The sequence below is a fragment of the Harpia harpyja genome, chromosome 1 (genome assembly GCF_026419915.1).
Source record: "Harpia harpyja isolate bHarHar1 chromosome 1, bHarHar1 primary haplotype, whole genome shotgun sequence".
NCBI classification, from domain to species: Eukaryota; Metazoa; Chordata; class Aves; order Accipitriformes; family Accipitridae; genus Harpia; species Harpia harpyja.
In genome coordinates, this window is record NC_068940.1 from 27,527,789 (window position 1) to 27,548,918 (window position 21,130).

Below are 21,130 nucleotides of genomic sequence, written 5' to 3' on the forward strand. Positions count from 1 at the left end.
GCCAAAGTAACCTTCTCCCTTGAGCTGGCTGTTTCAGACCGTTTGGATTTGCAACACTTTGGCTTGCAGATAAGTTTTGATTCTAGTTGTTTTAATTAAGTATATTTTTATAGGATTACTCTAGCGTGGATCAATTCCATGGTTTAATAAACTCTCAGTGCTTTTGGTCTTCTAAACGGAGGTCTCGCTGCAAACACCACCAGCCAGTTTCTGCTGCGGTTTGTAACAGAAACGTGCAAATGCTGCCGTTAAGAGGGGGAAAAAAAAAACCCCAACAAACCAACAAACAACTTCGACGGGATTCATCGCAACACACGTACGAGCAAAAATAACCTCCCGGCTCAACACGGATGGGTTGGCTAAACACAAAGGCATGCATCGAGAAGAGCGGGAGCGCGGAAACGCGGGCGGACGGACGGACGGACGTACCTGGGGCAGATGCTGCCGGGCCTCGGCTGCCACGTCCCACCGCCCCGGGGGCCGGCGGGGGAACAACTTTCGGGGCTGACACGTCCCTCCGTGCCGCGGAGGGAGGGAGGGAAGGGGAGGGGAAGGGGCGGAGAGGGACTCGCCGCAGGCTTTGACGTGGTGGCAAAAATCTCAGCGCCGGACTCTCCCCGCCCGCGCCGAGGGGGACGGGGCCGCCGTTCCGCGCCGGTCCCCGCACACCCCCGGGGCCGGGACGCGGGGCTTCGGCTCGCCGGGTCCCGGCGGGGCCGGGGGAGTGGGGGGGGGGGAAGGCAGGGCGCAGCTTCGGCACCGGCGGGCGTTCCCGGGGCTCTCCCCTTCCAACCCCCCCCCCCGTCCCCGGGGCAGCCCCTGAGCGCCCGGTTCTCCTTCGCCTCCTCGAGCCGCTGCTCCCCGGCTTCGGCGGCGGCTCTGCCCCGGCCCCGGAGCGCCCTGCCGTCCCGCGGGAGCCCCTGCGGACCCCGCGGAGCTGCCCCTTGCCCTCCCCTCCCCTTCCCGCTGCCGCAGCTCGCCGGGTTTTCTCGTGTTTAGTTGTACCGGCGCTGGGGCGGCCCTGCTCAGATCTGATGGCGGGGAGAAGCCTCAGGTCATGCTTTTTTGGGCTGCGGTAAGTAAAGGGAAAAAAAAAAAAGTATAAAAAAAAATAAAATAAAAGACCCCAAACCAACCCCCAAGCACAAATATCTCCACCAGTTGCAACTTCTCGGCTGGCCCGGAGGGGGGAGCGCGGGGGAGGGAAGGGATTAATGCGAGGGCCCCCCCCCCCCCCCCCTTCTCCTCCTCCTCCTCCTCCCCCTCCTCCCCCTCCTCCCCCTCCTCCCCCCTCCCCAGCCCGGGGCAGCGCCGGCTGCGCGCCGACCCGCGCATCGCCGGGGACGGACGGAGGGACGGACAGGACGGAGGGGCGGCCGCCACGGTTGCCGCTGCTCCGCCCCCGCGGCGGGGCGCTGGGTCCCGGACAGCGGTGCTGCGGGGAGCCGGTGCTTGGAGGTTGGAGGTCGGAGCCGGACCAAGCGCGCAGCCTCGCCGCAAAACTTGGCGGGAGGCGAGCGGAGCGCGGCTCGGCTCGGCTCGGCCGGGCGAGGCTGCGGCCATGGCGGCGTGAAGGCGGCGGGGCAGCGGGGCAGCGGCGCGGCGGCCGCCTGCGCCGTGCAGCAGCCCTACACGGCGTCTGCAGGTAACAGCCCCCCCCCATACAGAGACACCCCCTTTTCCCCGCCGCGGGGCTCCCCCCCCCGGCCGCCCTCTGCCTCCCTCCCTCCACGGCGTGGGGTGCCCCGGGGGGTGAGGATGCCGGCCGGGGTCTCGGCCGCCGCAGCGCGGAACGGAGCTGGCGGTGGTCGGAGCCCCTCTCGGGTACTGCTCGCCCCCCCCCCCCCCACCCCGGAAAGTCCACGGGCGGCCGTTCTCCCCGTTTGCTGGCGAAAAGGGGGGGGGGGGGGAACCCAAACGGACCCCACAACCCAAGCAAACCGCAGCCGGGCGGGCAGCCCCATCCCCAGCGGGGCTGAAAGCCGAGGGGTCCCGCCCCGGGGGGGGCCGCAGCTCGGCGGAGGGTTCCCTCGCCCCGGAGCCCAGGTGCGTGGCGGTCGGTGGGCCCTGGCTGCGGGAGGGCACGGCCGGCGGCCCCGGCCCGTTTTGTCACGGTTCGGGGAGTGAAGTTTTTGCTCTGCCTCTTCTGCTGGCGAGAGCAGAAGGGAAGAGGCGTGAAGGCACCGGCAGTTGACCGAGAAACGCGGGGTTCCCAGCGGGATAGTCCTGCCTGCAGTGGGATCTGAAGTGCCGATGTACTTTTTGCTGTCGCTGTCATTTAACTGGACTGGCTCGCGTCTGTGGCATAACCGAATTTTGGCGTTTTCAGAATTGCGGAGTTTGAGTGACCGTTGCGCAGCGACGCAGAAGGAAACGCCTCGGTCTGTTGTGTTAATCCATCTTTTTGCGAGGATCGCTTACCAGAGAAATGACAGCTATTACGGTTTGCCGTATCGTGCCAGATGCTACGCGCGCACGGTAGATTGACAGGACGACGATCTGCCCGGGATCGTTCCTGGGGGGCAGCAGGGCTGGGGGGGAGCTGTCGGTGCGTCCCCACGGCCGGGGAAGGTCCGTACAGGCGTGCACACACACACTGGCAAAGATGGTTATAGAATTTGCGAGATGACAGCTAAGAATAACATCCTAAAACTAAAACCTGTTGTTAAAGTTATAGCAGTAGCGTGCTCCAGCAGCCCCAAGGTAGTGCATTTGAAGACCATATTTTCTGAAAGCTGACTAACTGCTTGTGGTTCGAGTTTTTGCGTGAAAGGCTGGCATGATGCTAGCCCAGCTCGAGTGCTGTAAAAATAGAATTTTTCATAATGGAAACTGCACTGAAATCTTAGTGCTCGCAGTTTCAGCATCTTCTGGTCATTATGTGAGTAAGACTCTGACTCAGTTTTGCAAAGTTTGACTTAATAAGAATTGTTGAGCTTGGTGATGTCATATGTATAATGCGTATGCAGTCAAAAGTGTCTTGCTGCCTTGAAAGGCTGAGGTATGGCCTTAGGTACCTTGCTTAGTCTCGTGAAAGATTCCGGTAGACTTGTATATCTTGTGCCGTGTTCCCACCTTCCTCTCCAGCAGGTACTGATAATCTAACTTTATTACACTTACTAATGGATTCATCTCGTTTTCTTATTTTAATGCTGAACAGCTGTGAGGAGCCTTGCTGAGAGCGAAGATTTTGCTCTGGAGGGTGGCAGTTTACTTTTCTGTTCGAGAGGTTGTTTTGAACTAAGTAGTGTAAACACTTGCTTTGAAGTCATACTGCTTATTCCTTAGGATGTTGTAACAGTTTTGTTTTGGTTGAGAAAGCTGAAGGCATTAATATCTGTAGTGTCTCATTTCTTTTAATCTTTAACCAGTGCTGTTTTTGTAAAAGGTGGTAGGAGTGCTCGTGCACTTTGTAATGATCCGTAAACTTTGGTTATACCAGGTTTGTTGTACTCATTTCCTGGTGGGCAGAGATGCAAAGGGTGGTAACTATGTATTGCTGCTGTTCTGAGAAGAAAGGGAGTTGTGTGGGTTGTTTTTTTTTTTTAATCTTTGCCCCCAGCTACTTAGGGAAACCATGTGGATTCTAACTTCTGTTGATGTAGTCTTACACAAATACAGCGTAGTCTTATACAAATACAGGATTTTCCCTGAATGAAGTTCATTACTTTCCGGTGAGTAAACTGTACATTACAAGCCATGAACTGCAGAAATACAACATAAGCCTCCTGCGAACTTGAGTTTCTGTGTTAGAGGTTGCGTGAAGGAATTCAGCTGCGGGAGCAGCTGAGCTCCTGGGGTGAGCCGGAGCAGAGCCCTTGCTGCACTCTGGTCTGCAAGGGCTGCATCCCTCCCGCTGCTGGCTAGGGGTTATTTCCCTGCTGCAGGACATGTAAGTGGATAGTTGATAGTACTATCAGTTGGTAGTAGGTGTGTACTACCAGTACTATCGGTTGATAGTGGGGGGGGGGGGAGGAGGGTGCCTGTAATCCAATACTGTGTTATTGAAAGTAAAGCAGTATGTAGTAGAGTAGTTAATATGTTGTGATGACTGACTTCTGAATAGCCGTGATATATGATTTAGCTTTAGACTTAACATCTGGTTTATAAAATTTTGATATGATCTTGATGTTGGGTAATATATGTCCTAAAGTTACTACAGCTCCTGAGATGAATTGGTATTGCTGCCGCTGTAATTATAGGAAGCAGCACCGAGGAACTTCTCATTTTCTGTAACATCATTTTATGGAGAAGTTTAATGGGAGTTCTCATCGGTGCTGACTTCTCCAAATTATTGTTAATCAGTCTGTTTCTCATCGTTATCATCCTTTAATCCTCTCCGGCATGTGTATGCGTTCCTATTCGGAAACAGTTTTAAGTTACAGACTATACATTTTCTCTTTCCTAACGTGTTGCATAAAGCTGTAATGGATTCAAAAGAATGAGGTGTGGTTTTTTGGTGTTTTTTTGTCAAACACTGTAAACGTTTTTCAAACTGACCCTTCTGAGATATATTTGTCAACTGTTTGCCGTAGGCTAGTGTTAATTTCCAGGCTGCAGCATTGCAGCTGTGACCTGTGAAAGGCAGGTGGCACTCTGCTCTCTGCAATCCTTACAAAAACCAGCCCACGTCACGGCTTCAGCTGCTTCAAAAAAAAAAAAAAAAAAAAAGCTTGGGGCTTTTATTTTAGTTTGCTTCGTAAATGTGTCCGATTATTTATTTAAGAAATTTGCCAGGTTGCATCTAAGTATTGTATATTTGCTTAACATTTGGCAGGAAGGTGGCAAATGTAAACCAAGTTAATGACCCCAAACCTGTGGTCTAATTAGTGTCTTTTTCTTGATTTTTTTTTTTTTTGCTAGAATGTATATTCCAAAGTATAAAGCATGTAAATCTTTTGTCATTTAGTGGATTTGTTCATGCATCTATTCTCAAATGTTTTCCCTGAGGTACTTTGATGCAATCCAATTGTCTGCTGTATAAATCAACTCTTTATCTCCGTACTCATTATTTTTGTAGAAATGTATTAATAAAACCTCTCTTTGGGGACCTTTTGGGAAGAAATCTGTACTTGTGTCCCAGTGTGTATTACGAAGTCAGGCAACTTCACAAAGGAGCTGATGTTTGTCAGTGATACTAGCAGAAAGCTGGGTTTGATATGAAGTCTGCACTGAGGCCTTTGCAGGTGAAATTCTTGAGTTTAACTCAACTGTTAAACCTTATCTTTTCAAAGGTTATCTTTTCAAACAGCTTGAATGATTTGTTTTAGAAAAAGCTTAAATGCTGTGTAATGTGTCAGCTGCATTATCGTTTCCAAACTTATCTCTAATTAGCTCATCTGTGTTATGAAATTCCTTGTGTGATAGCAAGATAACACAGATTTTAATTCCTTTTCCAATTTTTAAAATCAGGATATACCCCTGAGCTCCAGTATACCTTAGAATTGTTGCATCTTCATTTCAGACAGACCTGGTCAACCTTTTTTCGTGGCTACCAACCCCAGCATTGGAAATTACTGTTTCATTTGGAGGTTGTTGATGGAGTAGCCCTGAATCTTTGGCATATAATTTGCTGATTTTTTAACTCCTTGCTAGATGAACAGCAACATGCAACCACTTAGCAGTATTGGTTTGGTTTAGGAGAAGCTTACAGAAATTATAACTTTCAGAATGCTGAAATGCAGCCTGTTGCTGTCTTCCCTCTCTGTAATACTGGGATGCTTTCTTAGGCTTTACTAAATACATGTGAGGAATGAATTAGAGCATCTGTGATGGCTGCAGGATTGGCTTATAATGTGAATTGGATGGCCTGAAGAGATGGGCCATACTGCAAATTGTGAAGACTTTCCCACCTTCTTTTCCCCAGCCCTTCTCTGAATTTCAAAATGGAGCTGCTTTCTCTGCTGCTGCCTTCCGTCTCTGAATTGCTAGTCTAGGTGGAAGCCCAGAATGCTATTGAACTGTGCTTTCTGGTTAGACTTGGGTTTAACTGAGAATCAAGAATCCTTAACGTAAAGTTAGCTATGAGGCCTCTGTAGCTAGAGAGAGAGTATTTTAATAATTTTGGGCCCCATTCTTCTGACCCACAGTAAGATTGCTGCTGAATCACTTATTTCTCTTGCTGGTGAACTCTACAAAGGTATGCAAATGAATACTTGTGTTGTGGTTTTAAAAACATTTAGGCAATTGTTCTGCACTGTGTCTTCTCCAGCATAAAAAAAGTCACTTCAGAAATTACTGCTGCTTTTTTTTTTTTTTTCCCCTGTTGTGTGTGTGTGTTTTCATAATCTGGATCATGTCAGTGACCTGGTTTCAATGGAAGCCCACTAACCTTTGCATTGGCAACCCCCCCTAGTTAGGCAGTGTGCCCTAGCAGCACTGCTGAAATGACTTTGGTATGGGAGAAGACGTACAGAGTGAAGCCCTTTCTGTTGACCTTGTCTGATAGAAGTGAAATTGCTGACTACTTGAGGAAAACTCCTGGCCTTGCCAGTTACGGGAGGATAGGTTTTGTGGATTGCCTTGTGTTTCTCAAAGTCTGGCAAAGTTTTAGGATTTCTTTACTAAGTCAGAGTCAAAGTTGGAAGCTGTGGAAAGGAATTGTCTGCAGTCATTGGGCTGGTATCTTACTTAATCTGAGTTTGGCTGTTGATGGCCTCTTCTGTTATGTCTTGTTTGCTTTCTTATTCTGAACTTGCGGTGGGGTTATATGGTTGTTTTATTAGATTTTATCATCAAAACCAGTGTGTGCGTGTGTGTGTATTCTAATTTTTATCTAGCTTCTCTTGCTCTAGTGCATGCTTTTCTTTGCTATCTTTTAAACCTAAGCAATGATACTGAAATACTCAGTAAGAATGTCTAGGAGAGAGTAAGCGCGCAAAATTGCTACTCGTGTCTGATGTTATATTACCCAGTACTGCAATACGGGACTCACAGTTTAGCCAAAAGATGGGATTGCAGCTTTGGAAGGGAATAGAGAGGACTGTTTCCTAATAGTGCTCTTCAAGGCATGTCAGCCTGGGGTAGGCCAAGAGTCTGATGACTCTTAGGAGCCTTATGAACCAGCTGTGATGCTGAAGTAGCTAAAGATGATGCTGGTATTGTTGTCTCTTGCATCTGTTTCTGACACTGCAAATCCATATTCTGACTCTCACTTGATAAAATCTTTCCAAAAAAAACCCCAAACCACCAGAAACCCCCCTTAATTCCTGTCCTCTAATAAAAGCTGTTCTTTGTGACCTGAAAACCAGTGGATGCTGTGTTCCCCGAAGGCAGGCAGATACAGGTGGAGGATGCGGAGCTGGTCAGAGAGGGGTGGTGTAGTTTGTTGTCCTCCTTGGCAATTCTGGGTCTTTATGTCAGTCAGTTGCCTACTGGGTCCTTTAGTCGTGCCAGTGTAACTCTGTGTGGAGCCATACTGTAAACGGTATTAGGGAACCGATCCTCTTAAAAACACCTTTTGTCTTTGAAGTACCCATGGCCAGTGATCCCAGTAAGGCCCCATAGGCACTGGTCTCGGCGTAACTGCAGGTGTGCAATGAGTATTATCAGGTGAGGGGAGAGGTGTGTATCTAGATAAAAATTCTGATTAGTCCCTTGAATAACAACGAAATTTAGGCCTGGCGGAAGACCTCTGGTAGGTTTTGCCTTGGTGGTTTAAAGTGTGTTCATACAGCTTGTTGTGTGAGTTTTATAAGAGGCAACAGGCTCTCTTGTGGAGGTTGCAGATGGACTGAGGCACAGATGTATGCCCGTCTTCACCAGCGGTCTAAACTCATCGGCTGAGGTAGCCGAGAGGCAATGCCTCATTGCATCGCCCTTGAGTGTGTCTGGAAGTGGGGAAATTCAGGGTAATAACCTGTTAAAAACTGGAGCTCAGTCTTCCAGAGCTTCTCTGTCAGACCTTACTCTACTGAAAAATGATAATGGCTTCTGATATGTGCTGTTGGAATTGATAGTATGGAACGACGTAACTGTTCTACATTGAATTGCCAAAAGCATGAGTTCATCCGTACAGATCTAGAGACGTGAGAGGTGAAGAAGTTGGTGTTTGTGGGGAGAAAATCTTCTCTCAATGAATGTAGCTATGAGTCCTAAAATAGCATTACCCCAGGCCCTGGAGACTTGTACAAGTGATGTAATTCTGTCATAAAGCTTGGTCAGAGTCTACAGGCTCACCTGAATTGTCCCAGAGAATTGTAAGATTTTCCCGTTTACCTTCTATCGCTTTCCTGTGTGCATAGTGTTAGGCTGCTTACCTGAAGCATTAGATAAGTCTTTAATACCAAAGAGAAACTAGTGCAGCTTGGGCATTGTCCTTTAACTGCTGGTAACAAAAATAAAGTGCAACTAGCAATAACAACAAAGAGAGAGATCTGGGCTCTACATCTGAATTGCTGTTCTTTTTGCTGTTGTTGTCTGTTGTTTTAAATTGAATTAATGGTCTGGATGGAGGGCCTTGTTTTCTTCCTTCGGTAACCTTTCTATAAGTGAGTTTGCAACTAGCTTTTATTAGAAAATTCCATTTTTGCTCACTTATCTATAACTGGCAGGGAAGATTGTTTTGCAAATTTATTTAATCTGAAGGCCAATGAGACCAGTATTGGGGTTTGAAGAAAAAGAGTCTTGAACTAGAGGTAAACACTTAATTCTGATATTTAACTTGAGTCTTTATATTTGTCTCTCAAACCTGTAATCATAAAGTGCTCTTAAAATAACTTCAGCAAATGTGTTATTTTCCTTTCCCATATGAATGCATTGCCTGCAATGGGCTATCTCCCTCTTGGGAAAACACACGTTAGTCTTTTTATAGCACGACTGTTGACAAAGCTTGTCCTTCAACTTCAGCTGTAGAGATGCTGTGTTGTAATTGTTTTCTTCCAGGAGGTAAAAAACCGAAACAACCAACTAGTTTGTTGCAGAGGCATATCACTGATATTTTAATAAGAGGAAATATAAGAATTGCATAACTGCAAATATAGGGAGCTCCATTTGTTTGTGAGGAACAATTCATGTGCTTAACTTAGCTTTTTGATCTACTGTGAATTGTTTGTAGAAATCAGGCCTGGTTCATAATTGCATGTATATGCTAATTTCGTAGATTTAGCATTCCCCATAAAAAAGTCCTTTAGAAGAGAGTTGTTTTTTTTTTTTTTTTGCTGCTACTCTCATCAACCTTGACCTTTTTTATAAGCTGCAAATTGCTAACAATGCCAACACCGAAAATTTTGAAAATGGCATTTGAAATGAGCAGAGCAGTCGACACCACACTTGTTCCCAGCTCTCTGCACATGCTTGCACCTTCAAAGATTTATCTGTTGCCATAGATCAGGTCTAGAGAACTCAGTTACAGATGAAACCTGAGGATCTGGAGATCTCTGGGTTTAACCAGCAGATTGGGTTCACTTTTCGCCAAGCCAGGTGCTTGTCTCCCCTTGCCACTTTCTGCATCGTGGGGAGTCTTGCTTTATGGCACGTTTGAGTCCCTTGTTTCCTTCTTGCTTATTTGGCAACTAAAATTTCGAAGCCTTATAAGAAACTATGCATAAGTGTTGAAGGTTCTCGCTTCCACATAAAAAGTTATTTTCCACAAATCAATCTTCATATGAAGAACAATGTTTCTGTGAGTGTTTGTATTAATATCTATAGATAGTTGGTAACTGGGACGATCAGTCTTAGGAAAAACTGTCTGGCTGTTCCTGAATATTATTCATGTTGTCTTTTAGGTACTCTAATGCCACCCTGCATCCTGAAACATTAAGAAGAGAAAAAAAACCCTTTGACTTCATGATAACATCTGGGTTGACTTCCATCATTGTATAACTAGTCGTACAAGCACTAGGCTTATGTAAACTGGAGTGCTTTTGGGAGCCTTACTTTTGTGACTGAGTCGTAAGGATTTGAGTTAGCAAGACTTGGTATGATATTGTTCAGGTTTACATGTCATACCGTGACTGAAAAGAGTTCGGAATTGCTCTTGTAGGCAGCTGACGGAGGTGGGGGGGAGGCGTTGAGCAGACCTAACTGATAATCTCTTCAGCCCTAGTGATGGCAACTGGTATATTAACTATGAGTATCTTCTGAAATGTTTTTTCGTTTGGCTTCTTTTTGCAGCAGTAGTTCCCAAGGTATTCTCACCATTTTAACAGCATTTAGGCCGATAACTGTACTCCTTATCCCTTGGTTCCAGGAGCTCATCGCCAGAGAAGGCTGTTGCATCAGTTTTCCATTATCAGTTTTTGTGGTGGTAGACCTGGCCATTCAAAAACAAATGGAAATATAGCATCCTTGCTCCAAGGCAACTATGAGCGGAATCTCCGTTCACACAGAGAAGTCCGTACTTGAAGGATGTGAGTCCCTCAGTGCAGAGCCATCGGAATGGTGGGGTTTCTGGTGTCTTATGCAGTGCAGCATGAAGTAAGCCAGAGACGCTAGCTAACTGTTTTCCATCTAGCATTGCTGTTGACTAGAAGCTGCCTGTGTCCTGCGGGTGACGTGTTTGGTTTGATCAAGGTTCTGAAACATCAAAGAAAGATCAAGTATAACACATCCGTATAATAGAACTAGAGCGTTGATAGATGCTTTAGTTATGTGTGACAAATGTATTAGAATTAAATGCAAGCTATGATAGGCAAAACTCACTTGAGCAATAACTTCTGTGTAGGAATTGTTGGGTGGGGCTCAGCGACCAAAATTATTCTAGTTAGATGACTGGATCATTGTAATGCGCCCTCCTGACAGTAAAACCTATGTATAATTTAAAAACTGTATATTAATTATAAAATGTGTCTGTGACACCTGTAATTTCTTAAAGAACTGTTTGCAAACAGCATTTATAAATGTTTCCTGGTTTACTGTATACGTGGTCAAAATTAACCTTACCTTCCAGTTTTTACATATCTATATGTATGTATGTAGGGGTGCGTGGGGGTGGGGGTGTACACTTTTTTCTCTTATACATACACACGCGTGCGTTCACACACACATTTTTACAGTCTATTCCCGTTTGTCAAACTGGTACTGGCTAGATCACGTGCTGCCTTTGTTTAGTCAAAATGCTGCTGCAGTATCTCAGACAAACACAATAATAGTGGAAGGACAGCGAGGGCCTTTCTGCTGGGAAGAACTTATCAGCTTCAGTCCAGCGGTTAGTGCACGAGACCGCGCCAAAAGACAAAGTGAATTGAAATGGAGATCAGGACACTGTTCTGGTAGTTGATAGTTTTATTTTGAGCTCTGACGAGCTCATCTCTTTGAAGAGCAAAGAAATGTTGGCATCAAATATTGATTATGTGTGATATCTAAAATTCATAAACTTCTTTATTCTGGCAAGCTGGACTGCAGGAAACGATGGAGCAACCTTTGCTGGAAAGTGAAAAAAATGAATAAAAGAAACGTAATTTAAATTAATCCTTCATGATGGCTATAGAGGGATCTTTTAAAGGCAGAGGTCATGATGTGATTTGGCTGGATTCAGAAGATACAATTGAATCAGAAGAATTTCGGTAAATTATGAAGTTATGTTAATTTAGATGGACCAGAAACATGGACAAGCTAATTGGACTAGACTAATAGGAACATGCATGGAAGTTTGAGGTTTTAATATACTTTTCTGAAAGCTGATGAGCACTTTGTAAGTGCAAGTGTTTCTCCATAGCTTGCCTCTGATTTGGTGGTATATCTTGCCATGCACTCTTGCTGCAGGCTGTGATTAAGTCCGTGTATTGTGTAAGATTTAAGTACAGTTGTTGTGTTTTAATTTCTAAATCCTTCAGGTTATTTCCTTTTCTGTTCCCTCAAACTGCAGCTGTAGTCCCAAAAGTGGGATCAATAGGTCCTAATATGTTATTTGAGATAATGTACACTAGTATGTTGCTTTTGTAGGGTTCTCAATTAAAGATTAGGTTGCTTAATGCTAATGAAGGGCAGTGGAATATTAAGGGTTGACTTTAGCGCTGGTCCAAACAATTTTGGAAATACATGTTCTACAGGGTTTGTCATCTACCTTGTAGTATAGCAATGCTAATAAAACGAGCTCTTATGCTCTGTTGAGGTCCTTTTAGCTCTGTGTACATTTTAAGGCAAAAAAAATCAGAACATCCCTTGCTTTATTGTTTAGTAATTTGACTTAATTCTGCTACGTCTGTCATGTGCAGGACGATGCCTAAGGTATAAGACAGGCCAGGGTACTCCTGCGTTCTGCTAATAGGTTACATGCGTGTAAATGTATTGATGAACAAATGATTCTCTAGATACTCAAGTGATTCTTTTGTGCGTATAAATAAAAAGGTATGAATGTGTCGGTGTAGCTTGCTGATCCCTCTGACTAATCCATCAAGGATGTCAGCCTGTTGTGAATTTTGTATCTAGGTGGAATTTCTCTTTTCCGCTTTCGCTCTCTAGTAAGTCAGCCAAGATGGTATCCCAGCAGGTAAAATTGTTTCTGTGAGCAAACCATGTGCAAACTCAGCCTTCAGGCAGCCATCGGAAGGTGTGCTGAGCATCATGTTGCCTCTGTCGCATCGAAGACGTGCAGGTCCCCTTTCCCGCGTGTCCGTGGCCCAGGCTGAGTGCATCGTGGCTGCTGGACTGGGCAAGTAGGGGTGCTGGGGCTGGCGGGAGCCTGCTGGCACCCATGCGGCTGTCTGGGTTTTTTTCCTGCTGCTTTGTGTCCTGAAGCTTAGTACAGGGAAGGGCAGCTGCTGTTGTGTGGGTGGGTGTTTTTATTTATTTTTTTTTTTAATGCCTCGTTCAAGGAGTAAAGATAATGAGGTGGGTACTGGGCAAGAGGGGGGAAACAGCTGGTAGAAATAAGAGGCGGGAGAGGATGTGTTGGGTGAGTGGGACTGGAAAGCTTCGGAGGAAACCAGAACCCGTGTGTCATAGGAGAACAATGTGGTGGGACCTAGTAGACTGGATATGGGCAATTGCAAAATTGTGAAAACGTTTCTTCCTTCTCTCTGGCACTACACCCCCCCACACCCCCCGTGGGCTGACCGCATTGCCCTCTTCAGCTCGTCTCGGCTGTTCGCAGGGTCTTGCCTCCTTTGGACTAGATCAAGAAACAAGGCTCCAGCTAACCGTATCCGCTGCTGTTGTGCTACTTTTCTTAGGTACTTAGAGGTATACAATTAGCTAATGAAATGCTTAATGTAGAGTTTCTCACACATATAGCTGTGTGATACTTGACGGCTGTGTTAATGTACATAACTGGCAGGCAGGAGTTGCTATAGAATATGAATTACAGAAACTCAATCCCAAGTTGGAAAACTGGGTCAGGATAATTGGAGTAATGTCACCAGCTCTGAGAGTGGACGCCATTTTCATTTGCATGTTGAAGGTGTACGGATCTACAGGGCTTTCAGCTGTTTTCCAGGTACAAGCTTTCTGTGCAGCTTGTTTGTTATTTGCTTTGTGTTTCTTCTGTGAAATATGATGTGTGCTTTGCAGGAGAACTCTACTAGGGATGATGTGATACTCTGGAAGTGTTATGGAGATTAACAGTTAATTTTTCAAACTTCTAAAGTGCACACTGAGTACGTGCTTTAATTTACAGGATGGCTTTGCTTATCTCTTTTGAGTTCCTGAAGTAAGTGTGAAATGGCAACAACCTTGTTTTAACTCTTGGAGAGAGATCTTTGGTTTGGTGTAGTTCCTTCATAACCCAGAGCCAGACTCTTTACTCTCCACCTTTTCTTCTTTTTTTTTTTTTTTTTTAAAAAAAAAGCGCCATGTTTTTTACTGAAGCAACCAAAAAGCCAATCCTCTTGGTTGTCTGAGAACTTATGATCAGCAGAAGACCTGTGAAGCATTATGGTTCAGTTTGGTGTGGGAGCACAGTTCAAATAGGTCGGAATAGCATGGTGGACTTCTGCCCGAGTTCCATTAATTATGGCGAATATGGAACACAAAACGTTTGCTTAAATTATCTGTAATACAAAGTGTACTTGGAGATAACAGTAAGAATTTCAATATAGCTTTATTCTGCTGTCAGCACATCCAGACCTCTTTTCCCCTGTGTCTTTAAATATCTACTTGAAAATCTTTCAAAGGTAGTTTTATTAACTTAACATAGTGTAGATGTCACTAGCTGTGAGGAATAAGTCACAGTGACTTGTAGTGTTGTGTCAAAAATATCATTAAGAGGCTTAGAACAAAGGGAGCAATTAATGAACAGGCTTCACTGTGAACAAATGTCAGAGACTCCTCCAGGGCTAAGCTACTTCTGTGCCATATTCATTAATTGCTCTTTTGAACAAAGTTGGTGTTGATGACTGGGTTTAATTAAGCATACCTGAGAAAATCCACAAAAACAGATCAGAAGTATTCGAATGAAAAATTTGCACTTAATTTAATAAATAAAGACTTCTTCCTTCTCGGGGGTTTTATGCTTCATGTAACTGTTTCTGGCTGACATTTCCCCTTAACTATTGGGATTGTCTTCATTGGAGATTTTGGCAGAAGATATATCTTATTGTTTGCTTCAGGATGCATGCCAAATACTATGCTCACATTTAAATCTCTGTGATTAAAAATGTGTTAAAATCTGTTGTAATGGAAGACGGCTCTCGTAACAGTCTCAGTCTACCTGTTGAAATGTGGCAGGGAAGAAGCGTGCGTGAGTAGGAAGGTACAAATCTTAAACCCTAATTGCTAAAGCTCCTTCCAAACTTGCTGACCCTGTACCTTGGTTAAAAATACCTCCTTGGGAAAACTAGACAGCAGCTCTGTAGTATAAACTCTTATGTAAAACTTGATTATCCGTTGTACTCTGTGACTTACAGGTCTAAATTGAAACTTGATGAATGGTGGCACCCAGCATCCATGGTATCATGTGGAATACAGTAATACATTTATCACCGTGTTTGTTTGTTACATTTTTTATTCTATTTTGCTACTCAGTAAGACAGGGGCAGGGGTGGTCAGTGTAGTTTAGATGCCTGGAAGAGTCTACCTGGAAGGTGAAGGCTATTTCTGTATGGTTTTTCTGTGCATTGAGCTGAAAGTTGCAGTAATGTATGTAAAATATTGTTATTTGGGGGTTTGATGAGAGAGACTTTGGGGGAGGAGGGAAGACTAATACACATCACAGCTGACCTCTTCTAATTATACCATTTCCAGGTATGTATTCTGGTTTTATTCATAAGTTCTATTATGTAAAGTCAATCAGAATATGAAGAAGAGTTTTGCGAAAGAACTTTGTAGTAGTTTGCAGTTTTGAGCCAAGTGGTAACTGGAAGCTTTAATAGCCTTACAGTACCACTTCAGAAGTGGAGATGTGCCACTGGATGGACATGTCAGAACTTAGTAAAAATAGCGTATCCTGTAGTGGGCATTAATCCAGAATCTAAAATTAGCATTGTATCCTGGATATGATACTGCAGGTGGTCACAAACACTAAGTAGTATTCAGCACCCTCTGTTATTCAAGCAGGTTTTAACATATTTATTTTATACGTTTTATGGTTTTATGCAAGGCTGACTTACTGTTATTACTGTTGTTCTTCATATGGCATCAAAACATGCAATGTGTTTCATAGGTATTAAAACAAAGTCTTGGCCAGAGATGTTTAACGTGGTCCTGCGTGAATGGAAGTTGGTGGCACAATTCCAGCTGACTTCAGCTGGGAGTATAAGTAGGTCCTGACTTATTTCTGATAACATATATATGAACACACAGTGATTTATTTCACCTTATACTATTTTACTTGTAGCATTCCAATGGAGTTTGGCCACATAAACTTGAGGAAAAGTGCTATCCCCTGTATTAGGGGAATGTAAAGCTTGAGGAAAAACAGAACTCGGGTGTTATGGTTTGATTCATTGCTTCACTATTTATGCAAATTATAGTGGGTTCTGATTAGTTGTATGGGGAAAGTCTGTACCGACTTTTTCTTTCCATTATCCTGCCGCCTTCTGCCCCTTTCTGGAAAAGGAGAAGGACACAGGCTTTTTAAAACCAATTGGAATGACCTGTAGAAATAAGAAGGGATTTTCCTATGACTTATTTATTGAGTATAGGTGTTAGTTCTTGTGTTTGTTTTCAGAGAGTGGTAACAAGAGCATGTGTTTCTCTTTCTCGCTCTCTTTCAGTGTATAGGGCTGTGTGTGTGGAGGGGGATGTGAGAGACAACAGAACTGTGTGTTTATGTAAATATTCTCTTAGAGGACAAACACCTAGGAAAACAATGAACGTTTCCTTTATTTGTTATATTTTAACTATATATGACCCTAACTTTTTTTTTAATTCAGACAGTATATTAATACTTTTTTTTGGAGGCTATCACTAAAAAGACTGGCTTCTGGCCTTTAAAAATGTGATTTCTAACTAAGGCAAGAGACTTTTTTTCTATGTTTTCAGATTTGCCTGCAGATCTTTATTGCTTTGCTCACACATTTTTTTAAAGCATAGATTCTTATAATTCTTTGTCATGTTGAATAGTTGTGAGCATTTTAACAACTTCTTGGGGGATAAAAAAAAATTCTTCATCCTTAATTTAAATGATGTCTAATATTTTCATTTAGTATCACTTCTAAAAGAGTTTAGGTAATGCTGGGGTGAAAAGGTTGAATTTTTAGATGTAACATTCACTGCTACAGTAAAGAGAAAGCTATTGACGTGTACAGAAGTGGTGATACAGCAGGTACAGCGGGTAAGGCAGAAGAATAATTTGCCCAAAGATGGATGGCAGAGGCTCTTTCTGTTATTTGCCATAGCAGGTTAGTTGCAGGCTTCAAAATAGTGATGGGATCTGAACAGCGCTTGTGCTTTGAAAGCTGAGGGGGGGGGGAAAACCCATATATGAAATGTTTAATAAAGGTATTTTTAAGTGATCACGTTTTTTCTCTCTGCCGGCATTGTGAGAAGGCTTTTCAGGAGGTGGGTCTTCGGGGTGGTGTTCTCTTTTCTCCTTTTTCTGCCTTCATGGAGCAGCCGTCAGGGAAGGGGAAGGGACGTGGGAGAGGAATGCTGGCCAGCACCTGCGCAGTAGCCTGCCCTTCCCACCACGTGTAAAGGGATGAGCTAGCAAGAGCAACTTCCCTGGTTCCTCTTTATCTACAAAATACCAAGTTTCAAATGCTTCTTGTCTTTATGGAAGTACTACAGCTCAGTAAATCTAAACCCAGTGGCCTAAGCAAGTTTGGATTTTTTAGTTGTAAGGCTTGGCTATTGTGGGAGCGCTAAATAAATAAGTGGTTTCAGGAAGAAAAGTAGGCTTTTGCCCACCAAAATGAACCTGACCTTAACACGCCTGTAGTTTGGTATGGTGCCACAAGGATCTTGGTTTCTCATTTGCATCTCGGAGGAGCAGACGTTACAGCCGTACTGCCGTGGGAGTGAATGGCATTACAAGAGCATCACCCACAGTGAAACTTAGTGCATCAGCTTGAAGCAGAAATGAGTTCTGCAGATCTGGTTTACTTTCCAAGTGAAATTTAGGCGTGCATGTTTCTCGGTCTTCACCTGCAGGGAAGCAGTAAATGCAAGCACCAAAAAGAACCTTCTAAGAAAGTATATAGTACAGGATGAATTTTGGGAAAGCTGAATACTGTGTCATGGGATCTAGTGAAGTTATAGTTATTATCTTAGCATGATACCTGTAATAAAGGAATATAAATAAAGAAATAACATATAATAGATTAAAAAAGTACAGGCCTATAATGCCTTTCTCCTGTCTAGGGGCAGGAATTAATTTGTACATGCTGTTTGCAAAACCTTTTGTAAAGCAGCTCAGGCTGCTTCAAGGAAAGATGCTATATAGGTTAATAGGTCAATTATATCTAAGTTCAGTGAACTTTTTTTTTTTTTTTAAAAGTAAGCACTTAGGAGCTACTAATACCCTGATAAAGAAAAAGTTCTGATGGTGTCCTAGGGTTTATCTGGACAGCAACGTAAATAGTTGAAAAACACATTTAAAATAGGAAAATTCAGAACAGGTTTGGTTTCTCCAGTCTTTCTTTTTTAAAAAGTTCTGATTTTTTTTCTAAGACTTGTTAAAAAAAAAACAACAAAACCAAAAACAAAACCAAAAACCCAACAGAGAACGATGACAAAAACCCTCAAAACAACACCACCTCCAGCCCCCTCCCCGAAAATGACCAATTTAATGCCTATTTCAAATACAAGACTGTGCTGGCCTAGCTGGGGGCTGGTGAGGGCTCTCGAAGGCAGAGCTCATTTCTGGATGCCCTCCTTCCCCCGACCCCTCAGCTCCTGTGCTTCTCTGTAAAAGCAGCCTGGAGGAGCGAAGGGTTCGTGATTCAGCTCTGCGAACGAGCCGCATCTGTGGCTGGGATGGTTCATCTCTTTTTATAAAAAGGATTTAAACTTATTAATAAATTATTCCTGTATTGTTAGTTTTAACACTAGTTTTAGACAAAGTTGCTTTAGATATGGGAAAAAATCTTCCATCTTCCTTGTTCAGGTGACAATTGGAACCTCACATGAGAAGTAGAAAACATGACTAGTTCTTTACAATGTGACATTTTAGGACAGATTGACAAACAGCTTGAATGACATTTGAAAACACAAGATGTTGTAAGAACTCACTGCCTTAGCTCTATGTAAACAGTGTTAGGAGAAAAGCAAGCTTTTATTGGAAAAAGAAGAAAGGTGGGGGAGAGAAGAGCAAGCTATGCTTTAAGCTATTTCCTTGTATGATTAACACCTGGGCTGTCTTCAGAAAACAGCATGTCTTTCCGCTTTCATATTTTCAGGGTGGTTATTGACTGAGCAGTAGGGTGTTTTTTTTTTTTCTTTATCTCATGCCTTACTGAGTTCTTTGCAGTCTCCTGACTCTGTTAGGAAGCTAAAATTGGAATTTTAGCTATCAGACACAGAAATCATTAACAACATTTATTGACTTCTAAACACTCTTCTGTTATCTTGACGCTGTCAGATCACCCTTATCCACTTTCCGCAAAACATAATTGAAAACAATGAAATTTCTCAACTTTTGTGGACAGGTAACAGACTGGAGAAGATTTTTATCTGAGAAAACATCATTCAAGATGAAGCTATAAGAAGCTGCATCTGCTAGCAATAAGAACAGCTTTAACAAAGAAATCTCAGCTAAAAGGGCTGTGTGCCTCTTCTATTTTGTCCTTTGCATTAAACCAAGAGATGTTTTGCAGAGGTCAAATAAAAAGTTGTAATGGAAGTGACACAGAAATCCATTAACGCTGACTTCAGATTTTTCGATTTCAGTATCTGTAGCTTCATTGCATAGTGAAGTTCAGGTTTTATGGTAACAATTAATGCTCTGGTTTTGATTCTTGAAATTTGATTTATGTATGAAACTCCTTCAAAAGAGTAGGTGCTCAATAGCAAACTGCTTCAGGGTGAGGAAGTGAGTAAGAGGAATTAAATGCAGCTTTAAAGTAGTGGTCCTATTTATCAAAGAGCATTCTCCATAAGGAGTAATAATATCCTGTCAACAAAGAAATGAAGGGTAAAGAGAAGATAATTAAAAAGCAAAGAATTCTTTTAATAGACCAGAAAGTAGGACACAAAACTTAAAAGCTAAAAAGGAAGCATACCGTAAAAATGTAAACTCTTTTTGTAATGCATTAGCAAGTCAATATAACTATCTTATATTTCACTTTGTATTTGGAACCAAAGCAACATACAGATACGCCTTGCTGGAAATGTATGATTATTTTTCCTAAGAAACTTGCAAGTTTCTATGCATATTAAATACAGTGAGGGAGTTGGTAAATTGATAGATTAGGGAGTCAGCAGTAAGTTAAAAAGAGGCTTGGATGGTTACAGTTCTTTTACATTGACTTACAGGCTGGGGATGGTAAGTTCGCCCATGTTTCAGAGTACTCCAGTTGGGAGTGGGACAAAGATCCGCTTTATAAGTTTGTGTGATGAGATCAGTTGGAGCCAACCTTTGGCCCTTTTGGTACAGATTAGATCTGTTCTGAGGATGACATGGCTGGAGCCTCCCCCCCCCCCCCCCCCCCTTTAATTTAGATGTTGATAAACAAAATAAAATTCTGCCCCTATTTGTTAAGCTGTGCTTCTTTTGTCACCCTTGTGTGCTTTCGGTCTCATAGATGGTCCCTCCTCGCTAAATTTACCAGCCAATAACATCTTATCCTTAGAAGTCCTGTGCTACCAGGCACAGGGAGATTGAAATGCTCATCAGATCTATGTATGTGAATTGTATTTTTTATGTTGATCTGGAAACTGTATTTATTAGTATACTTTCTGGATGCTGATTGTGTCATGCTGCCAAAGGAAAATAATCCTGCCTGCCATCTATTGTGTTTTGTTGAATCTAAGCAGGTTTTGCAAAGTTTCTGTCAGGTTACGGTCCTGTAGGTGTGTGCAGAATAGATGCTAAAAAGTTGTGTGAGAAGGATAAAAGGAAGGTCGAGCTGCGTGGTCAGGAAGTAGCAGGGTGTGAGGAGATGGGTTTGGAGTGAGTTCAGAGCAAAGAGGCTGATCAGGATGTGTGGGAAACGGATACGTTGCTCTCACCCGTAAGATGCGGAAGGCTGGTATTAATTTGTCGGGAGGAATCCAATGAAAAATGAGACTCGGATAACTGTCTGAAGGTTTGAAAGCAATCTTTGATGTATTGTGAAATACGTGGCCAGTGACATTTTCTAAAACCAGGGATGGCATGCTGTCAGCTCTGCTTCACATGAGGACTTCTAATTTTTTTTTTTTTTTCTTTTTTTCTTCCTGTACTCTCTGATAACGATAGCAGTAGACAATGTTAAGACTGCGGGACACACGGGGAAGGTGATGCAGACACGCTGCGAACGGCACCGGTGGTTCCGGTGTGGCCGTGCGCAGGCGCAGGCTCGCAGCCAGGCTCTGGCGTAGGACTTCATGGCGAGCCGGTGGCATTACCTCGGTAAACGGCTCTGAGGCACGGTCCTGTTGCATCGTTTTAAATGTAATTAAAGTGATCACCAGGTCCTGCCCAGAGTGGTACTCCCTCCAGGACTCCTCCGGCAGCAGTTTGCCGTCAGCTTTGCTGAAGTCATTCTCCGGGTACGAACCACCCGGCTGCTCCCTGCGACTTCTGTGGCGGTTGTCTCTGTCCCCACGTGTGCGTGGAGCACAAAGGTACCCACGTGCTCGCTCACAGGTATCGCAAGTTCCAATTTTCTAC

General features: G+C 43.6%; 1 protein-coding gene across 1 annotated transcript in view; it reads left to right on the top strand.

Annotated features, from left to right (window-relative positions):
* The first annotated feature begins 1,530 nt into the window (after window positions 1-1,530).
* SEMA5A (semaphorin 5A) overlaps window positions 1,531-21,130 on the top strand; it is a 345,161-nt gene continuing 325,561 nt past the window's right edge. The window contains exon 1 of the mRNA XM_052781946.1: window positions 1,531-1,645. The gene's annotated coding sequence lies outside the window, so the exon portion shown is untranslated. The remainder of the gene's footprint in view (window positions 1,646-21,130) is intronic.